This window comes from Anser brachyrhynchus (assembly GCF_964034855.1).
Source record: "Anser brachyrhynchus genome assembly, chromosome: 1".
In the NCBI taxonomy this organism is placed as follows: Eukaryota; Metazoa; Chordata; class Aves; order Anseriformes; family Anatidae; genus Anser; species Anser brachyrhynchus.
The window spans coordinates 128,653,578-128,670,359 of record NC_137694.1 but is presented as its reverse complement, the minus strand read 5'-3'; the positions used below and the strand labels follow the sequence as shown (position 1 = coordinate 128,670,359).

The 16,782-nt window shown below is 41.5% G+C and overlaps 2 long non-coding RNA genes across 2 annotated transcripts; one reads left to right on the top strand and one right to left on the bottom strand.

The window, feature by feature from the left end:
- Nucleotides 1-2,492: 2,492 nt before the first annotated feature.
- LOC308191817 lies at nucleotides 2,493-3,633 on the bottom strand. Its single transcript, XR_013948294.1, has 3 exons — nucleotides 3,499-3,633; nucleotides 2,708-2,787; nucleotides 2,493-2,623 (listed from the first exon to the last, which is right to left on the bottom strand). It is a non-coding gene; the product is annotated as an uncharacterized lncRNA (long non-coding RNA).
- LOC308191824 lies at nucleotides 2,517-15,511 on the top strand. Its single transcript, XR_013948298.1, has 4 exons — nucleotides 2,517-2,640; nucleotides 3,362-3,814; nucleotides 14,394-14,486; nucleotides 14,685-15,511. It is a non-coding gene; the product is annotated as an uncharacterized lncRNA (long non-coding RNA).
- The last annotated feature ends 1,271 nt before the right edge of the window (nucleotides 15,512-16,782 follow it).

Genomic DNA, 16,782 nt, shown 5'->3' with positions numbered 1-16,782 from the left:
ATGTAAAGTCCATCAGAAAATGAGAAATAGTGAGTATTAAGGCAGTGTCTTGCATGCCTCCTCTAATAAATAATCCAAATAAAATATAATTCCCATGATTCTTGTTGAACATGTAGGCAAGGATCAAATAACCCTTACTCTGGTAAGCATAATCCTTATTGATACTTATATATAAATGTGCTTGCTGTTTTAAAGGGCTGTATACGCATTCAAGTGGTACAATCTAAGGCATTGTTGATGAGGAGAAAGACAACTTGATCGGCAACAGAGCAAGACACCTAGCAATGCCCCCAAATTCTCCCTCTCCCAAGAGCTTTCACAGCTCCAGCACAAGGCAGTAGATGGGTTTCAGTTCAGGCCCTGTCATACTGTTCCCCCCAAACCACCCCCATGATCATTCCCGCTTGTGTAAGTGCACTGCGGGACATAATGCAAGGTCCAAGGAAACCCTCAGTGGACAGTGAGGTAGGCAAACAAAAATATTCAGTCATTCCATGTGTTTTGATTCTTCCAGTCATTTCAAGCAAAGGTAGTGGTAAATAGTGTGATAATTAAATTCCCGGAAGGTAGTAAGTCAAAAACTGCTGCAAAGGACTGCCATGGTATCAAAATGCCGCAGCAGTGAGATCAGAGATTAGATGTGACTTCCAGAATGTAAAAAAGTGAAATTCATTTTTACAACAAGAATTCTAATATGTCTGAACAAAACTAATCACAAACAAGGATATTCAGTGCAAGGAGAGACCCATGTTTTGCAGCAGTAATAACAAAGGAGAATTTAAAGTTAATGGGCAGCTAATCAGATACAAATTTCTACTGTAAGACATCAGCAAGAAGGCTGCAGCTGAATTTAAAAATCCTTGCTTCTTTGCCCACATAAAGTCTTACAAATTCCAACAGTAATTACAACTTTTCATGGGCACATGGCTTCGGTGGTGGGCACAGCGCTTTGCATGAAGGGGTAAATCACGTTGCTTACAGAAGATGTTTCAGTTCTTAATGGCCACAAATTGATTGCTGCCAAAGGCAGGGTTTATGGGGGGGACAGTTTGGATGATAAAGTCACTATTTCCTAGCAAAAGGTCCAATACAGGAGTATCTGAGCACACGAGTATCTGAGAAGTCAGCAGGTGTGTAGGGAGGCCTGTTAGTGCTGGGGGACATGGAGGGGATGGGTGGGGGCAGGGCATGAAAGGCAGGAGAAGGGGGAAAGACATGGTCCTTCTGACTGTTAGTCCTGGTGATAAGCTGTTAGGCTGTGACTTTTTTGGTTTATTCTAAAGAACGAAGAACTTCCTTTACCCAAACTGAAAGCTCAAAAGGAAAAGGGCTTCTTTCTCCTGCTGAATGCATGTACAACAGCTTTGATGGAGAATGTATTTCTTCGTACAAGTTCCCAGGCATGGAAAGAGGCAAACTCATGTACATGCACTCTTTTAGTCATTGCTCATTGCTACAGTTTATGATCAAGCACACACAAGCTGTTCTTATTTTCACAATGGAGGCCATCAATGAGTCCTGTAGTTCAGTGAGGGAAACTATATTTCCCTTTATGTGGCAAAGCTCTGAGGTATTTTGATGCATGCTTATCTTGAAACCCTTTCTTTCTTTCCTTCTTTCTTTCTTTCCTTAATACAGAAGTATTTATTGCTGCAAAATTAATCATACTTGACAGGACTTTCTATAAACCCATACAAAATATTTTTTTTCTCCTTGTTTATGTCTTTAATGGAAAAATTCCACTGAAAGCAATTAAGTGAATTTTGTGGCTAAAAGTAATGGAGAAAGTAAATTCTGGCTTGGTCTAATTTAACAGCACTACAATTATAAATGTTTAAATAAGGATCGTTTTGAAAGAACTGTTTTGTCTACAGTAGCATTCATGCTGTCCTTGCACTACAGTGTTTTTTATGGTACAAGTGCTGTTCCTACCTCAACTGTTGAGCAACTGTGTGCCAGATCACACAGCCTCTCCTCAGCTGGCAGTGCCTCTGTCAGGTCAATAAAACTACACAGGGGGAGGCAGGTAAAATTCCTGCTTGCCTGCCTTTGGCCCTGTACTTTCAATGTCCATTTATTCATTTACTGCAAGTCAGTTATGGCTGGGCTTATCGGAACAGGGATTTCTACCATGGGGACCCATAGCAAGAGGCTACTTTATACCTAAAATCAGAATAAAAAGAGAATGAAGTTTAATATATATATATTTTATAAAATTGCATAATTGAATTGGGCTATGTCTTTAAGCTTTTCCCAAGAAGTCTGTGAACTAGAAACCTGCTTTAAAAAGTGAGAGTCCTGCAGACTAGGGGCCTCTTGGAGCAGTGGCTTCAAAGAAACACTGACCTTGGAAGAACCATGTCACACATTACCTAAAGGACTACCCAATTCAGCTCATGTTTGATTACGTTCATGAAATTTTCTTGGTGCATATTTTCCTTTGACTGGGCAAAATGAGACTTCTGGTTAACTAAAGCTTTTATTTTTGTTGTCTGTCTTAAAGCCCAGGTGATGAATGCCCTTCAAAGGTGAGTGCTTCTAATTCACAGGCTCACTTTCATCATCTTCAAGGGCTTTCAGCTGTCCTTTGTCATTGCAAACCAAGCAGGTGAAGATGGAGGTGCTGGGGCAGGAGGAAAGGTAAAGCTTAATCTTGCACATATGTAAGCTAGAAATAACATTTTTAAAAATCAAAACAGATGCATACCTTTTGAAACTACAGTTAAAGTGGATAAAGGACTTTTTACAAATTATATACAGTATTTTGATGGCTGCTGCAGATGGAAGCTGAAAGAGAAAAGAAAATTATGTTTGATAATAGAAAAAAAAATCTATATTCCATGCAAAGAAGGTGTCTGAAGGAAGCAGGGGGCATCACACTGATAACAACAAAGCAGAGTTAAGAAGACCTGCCTATAAGGATCAAAGGAAAGATCCCAATCCTAAGTAGGTATCCTAGCGCTATCAGAATCTAACCTTTGCTTCCCACAGATTTTGTATGAAAACATGCCTGATACATCTGACCCTTTTGGATTTTAAATTGGAAAACTGCCGTGAGTCAGGGTTATTCTATCTAATTTTCAGGTTCCCCTGCTGGAGAATGTATAGAGGGTTTGTGAACTCCACTCTCACCTGTGTCTGAGCAGGGTGAGCATGTGGTGCAGAGCTGCTGGCACCAGTCTGAAGCAGCCCTGGTCCCTTCTACATCAGATTCTTTGAACTGCCTAGGAAGGGAGGTAGGAGACCAGATTATGTCTGACTGATATTAAACTACAGATGCTGAAGGAAAGGAAGTTTCTGAGATCATACTTAGTGGATGCGCATGCATGTACACTCCCATGTGTACCTTTCTCTTCTGCAGCTTGGCTTCATACAAATCTGACATTGCAAAACAGAAGCTCCCAGAACTTATTAATGAGCATAAAACAGAGAAGGAAGTGTCCCTTCTGAAGGAAAAATTGCAGTTCCTCACATACTCACATCTCACGCCTTACCTACCGAAGAATCTGCACAGGAAGAAAACTGTAGCAGTGCTGCAATAAAGGACGGAACCCTTGGAACCTCTAGACCCTTTTGGACACTAGAGAAGTTACTCCAGCTGTATGGCAGTCAGAAATGTCTCTTGTGGCTCCACCGTTAAATGCAGAACAACCTGCTTTCCTCTGCAAAATAGGAAATGGTCCAGAACAGAAAAAAAGTCTGTGAATGTTTCAGTGCTTTTGCTCTCCTCCAACATCCTTTATGGCACAGCAGCAACTCAGCAGCATCTCCATGGAGGACTGTCATGGCACGACAACCTTCCACTATGAGAACAGTAAGTCATACTTGTACACTGGCCAAATATGGTGAGATTTGTTCTCTCCAGAGATTTCACTTATGCTGTCTAATATGTTAAATAATTGCCCCAAACCTACTGAAATTACAGCTTGTTTCTGCATAGTTTTTATTTTTTTGGACAGTGAATTTGTACACATCCTCTCCTCCATGCTTTCAGGTGCCTTTACTTTAACACCTCCAAACTCTGAAAAGTTAGACCAGTGTTTCCATAGCAACTTTAACTCTAATCCTTATTTGCATTACAATAAAATTATTCATTCAGTGTTCACTAGGCCCTACAGTCTAAGCTCAACATGAAGACCCTTTGGTCTGTTGAAGTCCCAGTCCTTTGCCCAGATCTCCAGACACAGTTAGGGATATTGCACATATATATACTTCACAGAATCACAGAATCATCTAGGTTGGAAGAGACCTCCAAGATCACCTAGTCCAACCTCTGACTTAACACTAACAAGTCCTCCACTAAACCATATCACTAAGCTCTACATCTAAATGTCTTTTAAAGACCTCCAGGGATGGCGACACATCCACTTCCCTGGGCAGCCCATTCCAATGCCTAACAACCCTTTCAGTAAAGAAGTTTTTCCTAATATCCAACCTAAACCTCCCCTGGCGCAACTTTAGCCCATTCCCCCTCATCCTATCACCAGGCACATAGGAGAATAGACCAACCCCCACCTCGCTACAGCCTCCTTTAAGGTACCTGTAGAGTGTGATAAGGTCGCCCCTGAGCCTCCTCTTCTCCAAGCTGAACAACCCCAGTTCCCTCAGCTGCTCCTCGTAAGACTTGTTCTCCAGACCCCTCACCAGCTTCATTGCCCTTCTCTGGACTCGCTCGAGCACCTCCATGTCCTTCTTGTAGCGAGGTGCCCAAAACTGAACACAGTACTCGAGGTGCGGCCTCACCAGAGCCGAGTACAGGGGGACAATCACTTCCCTAGTCCTGCTGGCCACACTGTTTCTTATGCAAGCCAGGATGCTGTAGGCCTTCATGGCCACCTGAGCACACTGCTGGCTCGTATTCAGCCGACTATCAACCAGTACTCCCAGGTCCTTCTCTGCCAGGTGGCTTTCTAACCACTCATCTCCCAGCCTGTAGCACTGCTTGGGGTTGTTGCGCCCCAGATGCAGGACCTGGCACTTGGCCTTGTTGAACTTCATACAGTTGGCCTCAGCCCATTGGTCCAGCCTATCCAGATCCTCCTGCAGAGCCTTTCTACCCTCGAGCAGATCGACACACGCACCTAACTTGGTGTTGTCTGCAAACTTACTGAGGGTGCACTCGATCCCCTCATCCAGATCATCGATAAAGATATTAAAGAAAACTGGCCCCAGTACTGAGCCCTGGGGGACTCCACTAGTGCCTGGCCTGCAACTGGATTTAACTCCATTCACCACGGCTCTTTGAGCCTGGCTACCCAGCCAGTTTCTAACCCAACAAAGTGTATGCCAGTCCAAGCCAAGAGCAGCCAGTTTCTCGAGGAGAATGCTGTGGGAAATGGTGTCAAAAGCCTTACTGCAGTCAAGGTAGACCACATCCACAGCCTTCCCCTCATCCACCCAGAGTGTCACTTTGTCATAGAAGGAGATCAGGTTCATCAAGCAGCACCTGCCTTTCATAAACCCATGCTGACTGGGCCTGATCACCTGGTTGCCCTGCAAGTGCCACGTGATGACACTCAAGACAATCTGCTCCATGAGCTTCCCTGGCACTGAGGTCAAACTAACAGGCCTATAGTTGCCCGGGTCTACCCTCCAGCCCTTCTTGTAGATGGGCGTCACATTTGCTAGCCGCCAGTCGACTGGGACCTCCCCTGATAGCCAGGACTGCTGATAAATGATGGAAAGCAGCTTGGCCAGCTCTCCTCTGCCAGTTCTCTCAGTACCCTCGGGTGGATCCCATCCGGCCCCATTGACTTGTGTACATCTAAGTGCTGTAGCAGGTCGCCAACCATTTCCTCATGGATTGTCAGGGCCACATCCTACTCCCCATCCCCTTCCACCAGCTCAGGGTACTGGGTATCTAGAGAACAACTGGCCTTGCCGCTAAAGACTGAGGCTAAGAAGGCATTAAGCACCTCAGCCTTTTCCTCGTCTCTCATCACTAAGTTTCCCCCCGCATCCAGTAAAGGATGGAGATTCTCTTGTATTGTATTTCCAAGGGACAAAAATTACTGGCTGAGTCAGGAATGAAATTGTTTCAATGTTCAAATAATTATAGCAAAAAGGTATGTTTTGTAGAGTTAGTTCTGCTTTTTAACCATTGAGGAGGAAAAGGAATTTGTTTAAAGCTGTAATTGCTGAGGAAGTCTCTGGAAAGAAAACAGATATTTCTATCAGATAATTGGTTTTGTTGGTATACTGCAGTCCTTGGAAGTTTATTGGAGCTAGTAACTGTCTAATTTAGTCAATTGTCTCATACAACAGCATGTATTAGTTTGAGAGTTTAAGATAAATTTTTTAAATTTTTTTTACTAACCACACTGTCTTCTCAATTGACTACATATCCATCCAACACATCCAGAAATATCTCCATTTTAAAAGTATGAACTAGCTGAGCTGAAAAATATGTGTTTTCAGAGACAGTCTCTAAGCGTATAGTCAGACACTTCCAGAGAGATCTCCTTTTCAAAACATTTAGTGGCATTTTAGCTACCAAGCTGATGCTATTTGCTTCATTTGAGCTGATAGGTGTTTAGTGCTTTAGAAAATTAAGACAGTTATTTGAGTGCCTAGCAGGGAATAAACAGCATAATTTTAGACATCCATTTTTAGAATCTTGTATCTTGGTTTGAATCTTATGCTGAATATAGGAGGGGATATTAAAATAAACTTGTAGCTTGCCAGGAAAATGACTTTTTAATGAGGACTTGTAAATTCAGAAACTACCTATGTCTTTCTGAAAAAAAATATATTTAGATATTTATAAAAAAATGATATCCTACAGAAACAGGAACACAAATCCTCATGTCTTGGAAAGCATCTTTGGCTGCAGAGGTGAAATCAGATCATAGCAAAGTGCTGTTGCCTAAGAACTGAATAGCTGTTCATTGCAGTGACTCTCCTGCTGATTGGTTGGTAGGTGCACAGAAAGAGGCAGCCTTCAGGTGTCCTGCAGAGGAAGTGTCCCACTTTTTGCTTGGCGGTGGGGGTTGTTTCACTGACACTCTCTTACTGGCTCCATCTGATGAAATGATATGGCAGTCTGCGTGTTCAGCTTGCCAGGAAGGAATATACACTAGACCCTGTCCATAGCCATCATGCCAGTTCCAAGGACAGATTTTAACCCATTCATTATTCATGTTTTATTCATTATTCATTATTCATGTTTTAACAGGTTGTCATGACAATGATGGCTGCTAAATACAAGGCAAAAAAAGCAGATAGTGCTGGAGGATGTTTGAATGATGAGATGCTTGTATGACTCATCTACGGTCATTCCAGTGGCCTAAAGTGTCCAGAGACATCGTTACCTGATGCTTTCTGCAATATGTCTAGAAATATACAGTCTTGACTGCCTTGGTGGTTGGTCTTGAATCATGGCTGCTGAGGAATAGCTGCTTGATTGGTTTAGTTCTTGCTGTCTTGGTCAACTGCCACAGATAATCCCCTCCGAACCAAGCTATGACAACCCTCACAAATCTGTTGGCTTTTGCCATCCCTTGGGCTCCTCTTTCAAATGTAAAAATAAAAATGCTCTTTCCCCCAAACCCCGCAATTCAGAAAACAGCTTTATGCAGGAATATTGCCATGTACTAAGTGATCATGGGATTGCTAGTGATGCAGCAACAAGACTGCCAGCAGTGGATCTAATAACACATCCCAGCAGGCTAAAGAGCCTAAAGAGCCAGCTACAAATTGACAGGATAACATTCAGCTGGCAAGGAACCGATATTGTTTTGGGGCTTGCCATGATGGTAGTGATTTATACCGTGTCTGTGCAACTGCTATCAACTTTCCAGACAGAGCTGAAAATAAAACCCTCACAGCGAAAGGTCCTGCTGAGAGCCACAAATGGGATAGGAGTGGGCTCTAGGGAAGGAAGAGAAATCAAATGCTACAGCATTTTAATTAAGTTTTATGCAAGTACTAAACAATGAGAATGTACCTTATTTTTTACAATATTTATCACTATACTTTCTGATACCAGAGTGGAGTGGGCTGATCTTGGCCAGCTGTTGGGCACCCATGCAGCCACTCTCCCACTCCCCCTCCTCGGGGGACAGACACAGAAAAGAAAATGAAAAGTCTTGTGGGTTGAGCTGAAGGCAGTGAGGTTACACCCCACTGCATTGAAGAGCCAAATGGAAGCAGCTGTGTCCAGCACAGGGCAGCCCCAACCTCCTCCCACAAAGGCTATCCCTGCAGCCCACCTCTGTGAAAGCCTTGACAACAACACCCAATAAACAGTTGTTAAACTATTCCTTTTTAAATAACATTTTTGGCTTAGTATGCACAAACCTAATTTACCTGCTATTATCTCTCCCTCTCATATACACTTAAAAATGCCAACCAGTGTATCATATCTTTAAGTAGTTGTGCCAGCTACATTTCTGGAGGGTTGCACTGGCAAATGTATTTTTTGTTTTTTTGGTTTTTTTTTTGGAATACTTATGCCATGTGGTACACCAGTTTAATAAGATATATTTACAGAGCAGTGCTGAAAACAAGGAAATTATCAGAAGTGTAGCTAGATAAAGGCCAGTTTCTCAGTGCTCTGCACATAATCAGCTTTTAATGCTGTGTCGTGTCTTCTGCCTGAACCTCCAGGACTTTGTCTTGATTTCTCTACTAACTTAAATGACAGGTGCTTTACATCATTCCTTGGTCAAATGAACCAGGTTGTACAAGCTGACACAGGTCTGTAAAGACCATAGAGAAGATCAGGAAAGTGACTCTATAGGATTTTGTATCTTCTCTGCTATAGGAGTTGAGCTTTCAGGGTCTTTCCCTTTCCCTTTCCCTTTCCCTTTCCCTTTCCCTTTCCCTTTCCCTTTCCCTTTCCCTTTCCCTTTCCCTTTCCCTTTCCCTTTCCCTTTCCCTTTCCCTTTCCTTTCCATGATTTTGCAGGTAGCAGTTTTTCGTGATTAACTTTTAATGAAATGCAATATGGCAGCAGATGAAGAAATTCACTGCAGCATCCACATCAGTCACAGTATCTTGCTCCTCAGCCCTGTGGTGAATTTAGACCAGGAATAATACAGCAAGAGTAACCAGCACTCTCTCTAGTAGGCTGACAGCAGGCCTGCTCTGCAGAAAGTCTGCACAGGATGGGAATTTGAGCTGACAGTCACAGAAATTGAGTCATTCTGTATATCTTGTGATTTCTAGTGGAAGTGGCATTGAATATTTTGTTTTTTAGTTAATTATAATGTCAAACTGCTCAGTGAACTAAACTATGATCTAAAATTGCCAAGCAATACCTTAATCGGACACTGACTTAATATAACTACTTTAAAAAGAAAAAAAAAAAGGCTGAATGTGTAAGGGAAGTTCACTGAAGGAATATTCTTTTTAAGAAGATTATATGTATTCCATATACCTTAAGAGTATTCATTTATTCTAGCAAAATATCTGAAAGGCAGAAAGTACCTCTATCAGAAAGCAGTGAAGTTGTCTTTAACTGCATAAGGCATCTTTCAAGCTGTGGTGGATTAGAGAAAGAGTTTATATACTTGGTAACACTGACTAACCATTGAAGTAGACTAACATTTGACAGAGTAGCTATAGACCCCTGCCAACAAAAATGCCTAAAACATCAGTAAGCTTCCAAGCGTGGTGTCCAGAAGTGGAAATCACCTCATGACTGCAAGCTGCATGTAGCACATTGCTATGAAAGTACTGTTATCATTAGCAAAACACAGCTGCCAGCTGATGTACATCCAGACTTTCAGAGACATCTATTTATTTGTTTGCTTATTTATTTTTTCCTGGAGGATTATAGTTAAAAGAACCAAACTTCTGGCTGTCACCAAAATTGTTTTCTTCAACTTGTTTTATGTGCATCTCAGAAAAGTAGTTACCTAGAAATAACTGCAGAAGGGTGGCTCATTTTCCATCTACAAGAAAGGCCAGGAGGAAGACCTGAAGAACTACAGGCCTGTTAGTCTGATTTTGGTGCCAGGGAAGGTTAGGGAGTGGATTGTCTTGAGTGCCATCATGCAGCACATACAGGACAACCAGGTGATCAGGCCCAGTCAGCATGGATTTATGAAAGGCAGATCCTACTTGACAAACCTCATCTCCCTCTATGACTAGTTGACATGCTCAGTGGGTGAGGGAAAGGCTGTGGATGTTGTCTACCTAGACTTTAGTAAAGTTTTTGACATTGTTTCCCACAGTATTCTTCTGGAGAAAGTAGTTGCTCATGGCTTTGATGGGCATACACTTTAGTGGGTAAAAAGTGGCTGGATGGCTGGGCCCAAAGAGTTGTAGTGAATGGAGTTAAATCCAGCTGGAGACCGGTCAACAGTGGAGTCCCCCAGGGCTCAGTACTGGGGCTGGTACTCTCTAGTATTTTTATCAGTGATCTGGACAAGGGGATTGAGTTCAACCTCAGTAAGTTTGCAGATGACACCAAGTTAGGTGCAAGTGTTGATTTGCTTGAGGGCAGGAGGGTTCTACAGAGAGATCTGGATAGGATGGATCGATGGGCCAAGGCCACCTGTATGAGATTCAACAAGGCTAAGTGCTGGGCACTTGGGGCAAAACAACCACATGCAACGCTACAGGCTGGGGGAAGAGTGGCTGGAGAGCTGCCCAGTGGAAAGGGACCTGGGTGTGTGGTCGATAGCTGGTTGAATATGAGCCAGCAATGTGCTAAGGTGGCCAAGAAGGCCAACAGCATCCTGGCTTCTATCAGAAACAGCATGGCCAGCAGGACTAGGGAAGCGATTGTCCCCCTGTACTCGGCTCTGGTGAGGCTGCACCTCAAGTACTGTGTTCAGCTTTGGGCCCCTCATTACAAGAAGGACATCAGGGTGCTGGAGCATGTCCAAAGAAGAGCAACAAAACTGGTAAAGGGCCTAGAGAACAAGTCATATGAGGAGCAGCTGAAGGTGATGGGGTTGTTTAGCCTAGAGAAGAGGAGGCTCAGGGGAGACCTTATCACCCTCTACACTACCTCAAAGGAGAGTGTAGCAGGGTGGGGGATCAGTCTCTTCTCCCAAATAAGAAGCAATAAGACAAGAGGAAATGGCCTCAAGTTGCACCAGGAGAGGTTTAAGTTGGATATTAGGAAAAATTTATTCACTGAGAGAGTTGTGAGGCATTGGAACAGGCTGCCCAGGGAAGTGGTTGAGTCACCATCCCTGAGGTGTTTAAAGGATGTGTAGATGTGGTGCTTAGGGACATGGTTTAGTGGTGAATTTGGCAGTGATAGGTTAACCACGGGACTCAATGATCTTAGAGGTCTTTTCCAACCTGAATGATTTTATGATTTGTAAAGAAAAGATGGGCAATGCTTGTACTACTAAGGCTGCAGCCTACAAAAGGGGGACTAATGAGTTACCGAGGCTTACAGCTTTCCAGCTCTTAGCTTATAACTTACTTGGAGAATAAGTTTTCTGCAACTGCTCCTCAAGCCTCTCATGCAGTTACCATATGCATTGCATGAATTATCAATGTTGCTTCCACTACAACTCAAACTTAATTTATCCTGAAATTGGAGCAAGTGCTAAATTAATCCTTTCAATGATTTCACTGTGCTATAATGAAAGTGCTCATTAGTCCAGTATTTGCAGATGAGAAAACACTTAGCACAGGCAAATGTTTTTAATTATGCCTTGCACAGGTAACAGTTAATGTGTGGTCATAATGTGCCCTTGTTTCATTTGCAAAAAGTAAACAAGACCAAAAAAAGTAATTTAACAAATATTAGAGTGTTCTGATTTCATTAAGGTATCCTCAAGTGCATTTTAAAGGGTTTAACCAACAGAAATATCTGCAGTTTTATTCCAGTGCTTTTGTACTGGACACTGGCCCATCTTGAGAAGCTCAACATGATCTCAACATGACTTTTTGCCCCATGAGAAGCTCAGAATGAACCAGCAATATGTGCTTGCAGCCCAGAAAACAAACCATATCCTTGGCTGCATCAAAAGAAGCGTGGCCAGCAGGGTGAAGGGAGGTGATTTTCCCCCTCTGCTCTGCTCTTGTAAGACACCACCTGGAGCACTGCGTTCAGCTCTGGGGCCCCCAGCACAAGAAAAACATGGACCTGTTAGACTGTGTCCAGTGAAGGACCATGAGGATGATCAGAGGGCTGGAGCACCTCTCCTGTAGTGACAAGCTGAGGGAGTTGGGGTTGTTCATCCTGGAAATGAGAAGGCTCTGGCGAGACCTTATAGCGGCCTTCCAGTACCTCAAGGGGGCCTACAGGAAAGCTGGGGAGGGACTTTTTGTCAGGGAGTGTAGGGATAGGACAAGGAGCTATAATTTTAAACTAAAAAAGAGTAGATTTACATTAGATATATGGAAGAAATTATTTACTTTGAGGGTGGTGAGACACTGGCACAGGTTGTCCAGAGAAGCTGTGGATGCCCCATTCCTGGAGGTGTTCAAGGTCAGGTTGGATGGGGCTTTGGGCAACCTGGTCTAGTGGGAGGTGTTCCTGCCCAGGACAGGGGGTTTGGAATTAGATGGTCTTTAAGTTCCCTTTAAATCCAGCCCATTCTATGATTCTATGATCTTAACAATGAATAATTAACTGCCACAGCATCCAAACTCAATAAACAAAGAAACCTGAGAATTTCATTTTGTTAGTGGTTTTATTGATTTACCTGATTGCAACAGCAAACACTACCTCATAAATAAGAAGCCAATACAAAATTTCACTTTTAGACTTCATTTTCCCCACAATCTCATGGAAGTTGTCAGTGATCTGTAGATAACCTTTCCACAGCAGGGCTAGGGGCTACTGTTATGCCTGATGCCAGTTAGGACATTTCATATATCACTGGATGACATGAAAGCAGCATGGTCTTGAGTGGAAAAATTAAGCAAACCATGGTGCTCTAAGCTGTCCTGCAAAAGCCTGATTGTTCTCTAGGCATCCCCAGTGTCACCATCAATGTGCTTCTTCCTTGGCCACCTCAGTGCACTGAGGTTAACTTTCCATTTATAATGGCTCTCAAATGGAGCCTTAGATAAATTTTTCCAAGGCACTCCAGATGCAAGCTTCTCTACATTTCTTATTTACAATGAGAAGTTGGGCATTGCTCTCAGACCTCTAAAGAGATACAGGCATGTACATGCTTACATCCCACCAAAAAAAAAAAAAAAAGAAAAAGGAGAGATTGAGGCATCAGTGTGACTGTGGTACTTTTCCATAATTTTTGACATTTTATTTCCATGTAAATGCTATTTTAAAATGTTAGAATGACACCTGGATACTGATATATGATGAGAGTTAGTGGTCTTGGTGTTTTCTGTGAGATACCTGAACTAGAATGTTAAGGCCCATACATTTGTTTCACATGTAGATAACTGTTAATCATTCATTGCAGTTCTGAGAACAGAGTCCAGAAAGTCATCTGCCAAAGTGTTTCCAAGGCAAGGCACATATCATGGGGTTATGGACTGTCTCTCCTAATGAATGGCTGAGTGGCTTCTAAGTTTCCCTTGAAGAGATCAAATTATATCTTCCTGGCTGTGATGGAAATCAGAAGATTTCTTCCACTGGAGGAGAGAGTACAGCATATTTTAGTTTACTTATTTTAATATACAATTATACAGCTTCACAGGAACAGGAATGACAGGATGAAGAGCCAAAGCAAGACAGGCTGCTTTTTAACATAAGGGAAAGTATGAATTCCCTTAACTGAGTGCTCCTTGAATATGAGGCTTTTAGGGCTTTTGAAGGAAGCAAGTTTGATCACAGGCAAGGCTTTTCCAAGGTCTCATTAAACAAATTAAGTTTTCTTTAAGCCTAGAGCTGAGGTGAGTGGGCAAGTATTAGACATGACTACTAGAATAGCCAGGCTTCATTCAAATTTATTATGACTCAACCCCCCTTTTGCATAATGGAAAGGTAAGGTAGTTGCAGTAGTAGATAAATGTTTAATGGTGCCATACTCTACAATTTAGAGCTTGGTCTATTCTTGGTTTTCATTCTGGAGCTGCAACACATTGGTGAAAATGGCAACATAAAGTCTTCTAAAAAGCTAATTTTCACAGTATGTTAACATGCTTATACAACTGAAAAGCATATTGATTCCCATGCCCTCTCCTTCCACTGCAACTACTGCTATTTAAAGTTTTGATGAAATGCAAAGCTTTTGCTTTGATTTCCTTAATGGTCTCTAGAAAAGGTCGAACAGTAAAGCAATTTATCATCTGCATTTGTGATAGAAAAGAAGCCATGGGTAGCCTTTCACAATGGAGGATGTTAAGCGGTGGGGAAATTAAGTACTTAAGTTTGGATGGTAAACTTTTTGTACTTAGGTCTGTCATTTATAATTGTATCTGCAAGGTATTCAACATTCAGGGGTTTATATTCTTATTTGCCTCTGGGCTGGTGTTTCTCAGTCTTTTCTAATGAAGTGCTTCCTTTCTAGGGGGAAATCATGTCATTTGATGGGACAGTGGGAGTGTGCCAACATGTTATATACCCACAGATAAAACTGTGACTATTGATGGCAAAAGATAAGGTAACTTGTTATCAGCTGGCAAACAGCCAACTGTATAGGAATGTAAGTGTGCCTGTTTTGTTGTTGTGTATGTGTGTGTTGTGTTTTTTTTCCCCCTTTTATATGGGCTATCACCAGTTACTGGACCACAAGTTGGAAAACACTACCCTAGTGATGCCAAAGTACAAGTTTTTTTTTTTTTTTTTTTTTAATATACAGAAATTGGAATGATGAAAAACTAACAGAAGAAACAGTGGAAGAAAAAGAGAAGACAAATTGTATTCTACATTTCTGTTCCCTTTCTAGTTGCAGTCAAATACGAGGTTGGGATGTGGTGCTGGTTTGTCACCAAAGACCAGCCTTAGCTGGAAGAAATTGCTAAAACTAGTAGTTGGGAAATACTGTAAAAAAATACTTGGCAGAACTATGTTCCAGAGTAAATGCATGTTGCTACAATGAATGTCTGTATTCAAACATGTTTTATCTGGCCTTTGTCTGAGATACAGGGAAAGAGCATTGCACTTTGCTTTGTTTAAAAGCTCTGTTTTCATAGTATGAGGACTAGGAGCATAATTTATTTATTTTTAATAAAAAAACAACCTTTCTGAGAAAATATCAGAACATTCTATTGTCTATCAGTATTTTTGCAGGCTTCTGAAATTTACTCATTTAATTTCAGTGTAAAAAATGTCTGGAAAATGTTACCACTTTCACATACAAATAAGAGAGGCTGAAATAGCACCATCCAGTTCCATAGCTTCTTTTAGTTTCTTTTAGGCTTGTGTACAAATATCTCCACTAATATGTTTTGTTTTTTTTTTTTTTTCTTTCTTTCCTTGTGATCAGTCTTCAAAGTTAGACCAGACCATATTGATATGTTTCACAAAGCTTATTTTCTCAGGCTCCAGGTCATGTTTTTTCCTTAGTAAATAGTAAAAATCATAAGGTGGCAATCCCTGCAACAGCACAGAGAGAATATCCTTTGCTTTGCAGTATGTCTTCATCTAAATCCACTTCAGGAAAAATCAAATAAAGGTGTATGAATGATCAAACAGACTCTTAGTTTTGTATGTAAGCAGAAAAAAGGGACTGTAGTGTTCTCAGTAATCTCTTCCACAAACTACTCATCAGAATTGGAAGCGGGTATCTTCATGTAGTTATATGAACTGACAAGATACAGGGGCTGTCAGGGCTCTGACAAGAAAATGTTAATTTCTTGGAGGAACCTGGAAAAAGAAGGTTATGCCTATACAGGGGTGGTGGAATCAGCAGCCTGGGTAGTAAACCCACTGTACTGGGAGGCTGATGCTTCCACCGACATTGGAATGATCCTACAGCTTAGCCAGGATGGTGGTTGGGCAGCTGGTGGGCATGGCTGGATGGGGCTGTGATGACTCTGAGCAATCCCAGAGCAGAGAGGGAAAGAGACAGAGGCAGTGGACTGCTTCATTTCTGCTCCCCTGGTCCTATCCCATCAAAGTGGGTGCCGAGAAAGTCTGAAGAAGGAACATTTTGCAAAATAAAAGTCTGAAAATATTCCTTTTCAAAGTGTTAGTGGTGTATGACTGACTGACTATCTACTTTGGAGATCTTGATGAGCTTTTTACAACAACCTTTATGCTTTTTGAAGAGCAGAGAAGGGAGAGGAAATCAAGAACATGGAAACACTCTGTCAGTATATCTTGGTTTTCACTATAGGCATCCTCTGTCATGAACTAACCAGCAGATCACAAAAGCATCATGCAAAAAATCTGTCACATCTATTTTTTTTTCAATTAAAATGAAATTTGCAAAGGATGTTTTAAAAATCTGAAGCCCACAGTTTCACCCAGAAAATTTTGTTGTACAATTTCCTTTTCAAGTACAAATTTAGTACTGTGACCAAAACTAAAGTATTTCTGCACTAAAGAGACAGCATTCTCCAGGAATTAAATTGAAAGTGAAAAGGCATTTCAGGCAAAAGGAAGCAAAGGAATAAATATCTTAATAGGTTTTCTCATTTTTTATTTATTTATTTATTTATTTATTTTACAGAGACAATAAAATGATTAGGAAACTCAAATTTTGTCAGTTACTGTTAAAGTCAGAAAGAAAAGAAATACTATATGGATGGGGTATTGGAAAACTCATTGTTGATACCATTTACCATGAACTGATGAAATTGAGGAGTATATTTGAAGAATATCAACCCCCTTTTGAAATTCCCAATCCAGATCATTACCACAAAGTATGAGGTTTATTTAAAAAAATATTTTAAAATGTGGTGTAGGTTTTACTTTTCCATAATTAACTCTTCCAGCCAGATACAGAAAACAAA